The following is a 5,758-nucleotide window of genomic DNA, read 5'->3' on the forward strand; positions in this document are numbered from 1 at the left end:
TAGCTACATGGCAGATGAGTCCAACATGTCCATATACTGAGAGTTAGCTACATGGCAGACAAGTCTAAAATGTTCATATACAGAGAGCTAGCTACATGGCAGGTTAGTGCAACATTTCCATATACAGATTTCTAGCTTCCTGGCAGATGTTAGATAAATATACAGAGTTCTAGCTACAAGGCAGATGAGTCCAACTTGTCTATATACTGAGAGCTAGCTACATGGCAAAGTAGGGCAACATGTTCATATACAGGGTACTAGCTACATGAAAAGATCGACTAACATGTCCATATACTGAGAGCTAGCTACAGGGAAGAAAAATACAATATGTTAATATAGAGAGAGCTAGATACGTGGCAGGGTAGTACAACATTTCCATATACAGAGTTCTAGCTACAAGGCAGATGAGTCCAACTGGTTCATATACTGAGAGCTAGCTTCATGGCAGAGTTGTCCAACATGTCCATATACAGGTTTCTAGCTACATGGCAGATGAGTGAAACATGTCCTTATACTGAGAGTTAGCTACATGGCAGACAAGTTCAATATGTTCATATACTGACATCTACCTTCTTGGTGGATCAATCAAACACATCTATATACAGAGTACTAGCTAGATGACAGACGAGACCCAAATATACATACACAGGGAGCTAGCTACATGGCAGGGTAGTGCAACATTTCCATATACAGAGTTCCAGCAACAAGGCAGTTGAGTCCAACTTGTCTATTTACAGAGAGCTAGCTACATCGCAGTGTAGTGCAACATTTACATATACAGAGTTCTAGCTACAAGGAAGATGAGTCCAACTTGTCAATATATAGAGAGCTTGCTACATGGCAGATGAGTTCCATATGTCCATATACAGAGAGTAAGCTACAAGTCAGGCTAGTTCAAAATTTCCATATTCAGAGTTCTAGCTACAAGGCAGATGAACCCAACTTGTATATATACTGAGAGATAGCTACATGGCAGACAAGTCCAATATGTTCATATACAGAGAGCTACATACTAGGAAGATCAGTCCAACATATCCATATTCATAGACATAGCTATTTGGCAGACAGGTCCCAAATGTCGATATACAGAGAGATAGCTACATGGCAGCCTAGTGCAACATTACCATATACAGAGTTTTAGTTACAAGGCAGATGAGTCCAATTATATATATACAAAGAACTAGCTACATGGCAGGGAAGTGCAACATTTCCATATACAGATTTCTAGCCAAAAGACAGATGAGTCCAACTGGTCTATATAATGAGAGCTAGCTACATGGCAGAGTAGTGCAACATGTCCATATACAGGGTACTAGCTACATGACAAGATAGACTTATATATCCATATACTGAGAGATAGCTACATGGCAGAAATTTCCAATATGTTCATATAAAGAGAACTAGATACATGGCAGGGTAGTACAACATTTCTATATACAGAGTTCTAGCGACAAGGCAGATGAGTCCAACTTGTCTATATACAGAGAGCTAGTTACATGGCTGGGTAGTGCAACATTTCCATATACAGAGTTCTAGCTACAAGGCAGATGCGTCCAACTGGTTCATATACTGAGAGCTAGCTTCATGGCAGAGTAGTCCAACATGTCCATATACAGAGTTCTAGTTAAATGGCAGAAGAGTCCAACTTGTCTATATACAGAGAGGTAGCTACATGGCAGAGTAGTGCATCATTTCCATATACAGAGTTGAAGCTACATGACAGATGAGTCCAACTTGTCCATATACAGAGTGCTAACTACATGGCAGAGTAGTGCAACATGTCCATATATAGGGTACTGGCTACGTGGCAGATAAGTCCAACATGTCCATATACTGAGAGTTACCTACATGGCAGGGTAGTTCAACATTTCCATATACAGAATTCTAGCTTCATGGCAGATGTGTCCAACGTGTCCATATAAAGTGTACAAGCTACATGGCAGATGGGTCCAAAGTATCCAAAAACTGAGAGCTAGCTACAAGGCAGACAATTCCAGTATATTCATATACATCAAGCTAGCTACATGGCAGAGTAGTGCAACATTTGCATATAAAGAGGTCTAGCTACAATGCAGATGTGTTCAACCTATCCATATACAGAGAGCTAGCAACATGTCAGAGAAGTACAACATGTACATATACAGGGTCATAGTAACATGGCAGATGAGTCCAACATGTCCATATACTGAGATCTAGCTCCATGGCAGACAAGTCCAATATTTTCATATACAGAGAGATACCTACTTGGCAGATAAGTCCAACATAGCCATGTACAGAGAGCTAGCTACATGGCAGACAAGTCCAATATGTTCATATACAGAGAGCTACCTGCATGGAATTGTAGTGCAAAATTTCCATATAAAGAGTTCTAGCTACAAGGCAGATGAGTCCAACTTATCTATATACAGAGTTCTAGCTACATGACAGATGTGTCCCAACGTGTCCATATACTGAGAGCTAGCTACTTGGCAGAGTAGTCCAACATGTCCATATAAGAATTCTAGGTACTTGGCAGATTTGTCTAACATATCCATATACTGAGAGCTAGCTACATGGCAGACAAGTCCAATATATACATATACAGTTAGCTATCTACATAGCAGGGTACTGCAAAATTTACATATACAGAGTTCTAGCTATATGGCAGATGTGGCCAATGTGTAAATGTACAGAAAGCTACCTACATGTTAGTGTAGTGCAATATTTCCATGCACAGAATTTTAGCTACAAGGCAGATGAGTTCAACTTGTCTATATACAGAGAGCTAGCTACATGGCTGGATAGTGCAACATTTCCACATACAGAGTTCTAGCTAAATGGCAAATGAGTCCAACTTGTCTATATACAAAGAGCTAGCTACATGGCAGGGTAGTGCAACATTTCCATATACAGAGTTCTAGCTACAAGACAAATTAGTCCAACTGAACTATATACAGAGAGCTAGCTACATGGCAGGGTAGTGCAACATTTCCATATACACAGTTCTAGCTAAATGGCATTTGTGTCCAATGTGTCCATATACTGAGAGCTAGCTCCAGGCAGAGTAATTCAACATGTCCATATACAGGATACTAGCTACATGGCAGATGAGTCCAACTTGTCCATATACTGACCGCTAGCTACATGGCAGACAAGTCCAATATGTTCATATACAGAGAGCTAGCTAAATGTCAACATAGTGTAACATTTCCATATACAGAGTTCTAGCTACATGGAATATGTGTCAAACGTGTCCATATACTTAGAGGTACCTACATGGCAGAGTAGTGCAACATGTCCATATAAAGGGTCTTAGTTACATTGCAGATGAGTCCATCATGCACACATACTGAAAGGTAGCTACATGGCAGACAAGCCCAATATGTTCATGTACAGAGAGCAAGCTACGTGGAAGAGTAGTGAGACATTTCTATATACATGGTTCTAGCTACATGGCAGATGTGTCCAATGTGTCAATATATTGAGAGCCACTTACATGGCAGATCAGTCCAAAATATCTATGCACAGAGAGCAAACTACATGTCAAATGAGTACAAAAGGTCCATATATAGAGTTTTAGCTACATGGCAGATGTATCCAATGTGTTCATATACTGAGAGCCACCTACATAGCAGATGAGTCCAAAATATCCATGCACAGAGAGCTAACTACATGTCAGACGAGTTCAAAATGTCCATATATAGAGTTATAGCTACATGGCAGATGTGTCCAACGTGTCCATATACTGAGAGCTAGATAAAGGGCAGAGAAGTTCAACACGTCTATATACAGGGTATTAGCTACATGGCAGATGATTCCAACATGTCCATTTACTGAGAGCTAGATACATGGCAGACAAGCCCAATATGTTCATTTACAGAGAGGTACCTACTTGTCAGATCAGTCCAAATATCCATGCACAGAGATCTAACTACATGTCAGATGAGTTCAAGATGTCCATATATAGAGTTCTAGTTACATGGCAGATGTGTCCAACATGTCAATATACTGAGAGCTAGCTACATAGCAGAGTAGTCCAACATGTCCATATACAGGGTACTAGCTACATGGCAGATGACTCCAACATATCCATGCACAGAGAGCTATCTACATGTCAGGTGAGTCCAAAAAGTCCATATACAGAGAGGTAACTACATGGCAAGGTAGTGAAACATTTCCATATACAACATTCAATCTACATGGCAGTTGAGTCCAAAGTTTTCATATATTGAGAGCTAACTACATGACAGAGTAGTCCAACATGTACATATAAAGAGTAAAAGCTACATGGCTGATGTGTCCAACGTGTGCATATACTGAGAGCTAGCGACATGGCAGACAAGTTCAATATTTTCATACATACCGAGCTAGCTACATGGCAGGGTAGTACAACATTATCATATACAGAGGTTTAGCTACATGGCAGATGTGTCCAACGTGTCCATATACAGAGCGTAAGCTGCATGGCAGAGTACTACAACATGTACATATACAGGGTCATAGCAACATGACAGATGAGTCCAACATGTCTATATACTGAGAGCAATCTATATGGCAGACAAGCCCAATATGTTCATATACAAAGAGCAAACTACTTGGCAGATCAGTACAACATATCCACGTATAGAGAGCTAGCTATGTGGCAGACGAGTCCAAAATGTCTATATACAGAGAGGTAGCTATATGGCAGGGTAGTGCAGCATGTCCATATACAGTGTTCTAGCAACGATGCAGATGAGTCCAATCTGTCTTTATATAGAGAGCTAGCTAAATGATAGAGTAGTGCAACATTTCAATATACAGAGATCTAGCTACATGGCAGATGTGTCTAATGTGTCCATATACTGAGAGGTACTTACAAGGCAGAGTAGTGCAACATGTCCATATAAAGTGTATTAGCTACATTGTAGATGAGTCCAACATGTCCATATACTGAGAGCTAGCTACATACCATGGTAGTGCAACAATTCCATATACAATGTTGTAGCTACATGGCAGATGTGCCCAACGTGTCCATAAACTGAGAGCCACTTACATGGCAGATCAGTCCAAAATATCTATTCACAAAGAGCTAACTACATGCAAGACAAGTCCTAAATGTCCATATATAGAGTTCCAGCTACATGGTAAATGTGTCCAACTTGTCCATATACTGAGAGCTAGCTACATGGCACAGTAGTCCAACATATCCACATACAGGGTACTAACTACATGGAAGATGAGTCCAACTTGTCTATATACAGATAGCTTGCTACATGGCAGAGTAGTGCAACATTTCCATATACATAGTTCCAGCTACATGGCAGATGTGTACAATCTGTCCATTTACTGAGAGTTACCTACATGGCAGATCATTCCAAATTTCCATGCCAGAGAGCTAGCTACATGTCAGACGAGTCCAAAATGTCCATATACAGAGAGCTAGCTACATGGCAGTGTTGTTCATGATTTTCCTCTACAGACTTCAAGCTACATGGCAGATGAGTCCAAAGTGTTCATATACTGAGAGCTAGCTACATGGTAGAGTAGTCCATCATGTCCATATACAGGGTTTCACCTACATGGCAGATGTGTCCAACGTGTTCATATAATGAGAGCTAGCTACATGGCATACAAGTCCAATATGTTCATATACAGAGAGCTGGCTACATGGCAGCAAAGTGCAACATTTACATATACAGAGTTCTAGCTACATGGCAGATGTGTTCAGTGTGTCCATATACAGAGAGCTAGCTACATGGCAGGGTAGTGCAAAATTTCCATATACAGAGTTCTAGCT

Source organism: Chrysochloris asiatica, unplaced genomic scaffold (assembly GCF_000296735.1).
Source record: "Chrysochloris asiatica unplaced genomic scaffold, ChrAsi1.0 scaffold00407, whole genome shotgun sequence".
Taxonomy (NCBI): Eukaryota; Metazoa; Chordata; class Mammalia; order Afrosoricida; family Chrysochloridae; genus Chrysochloris; species Chrysochloris asiatica.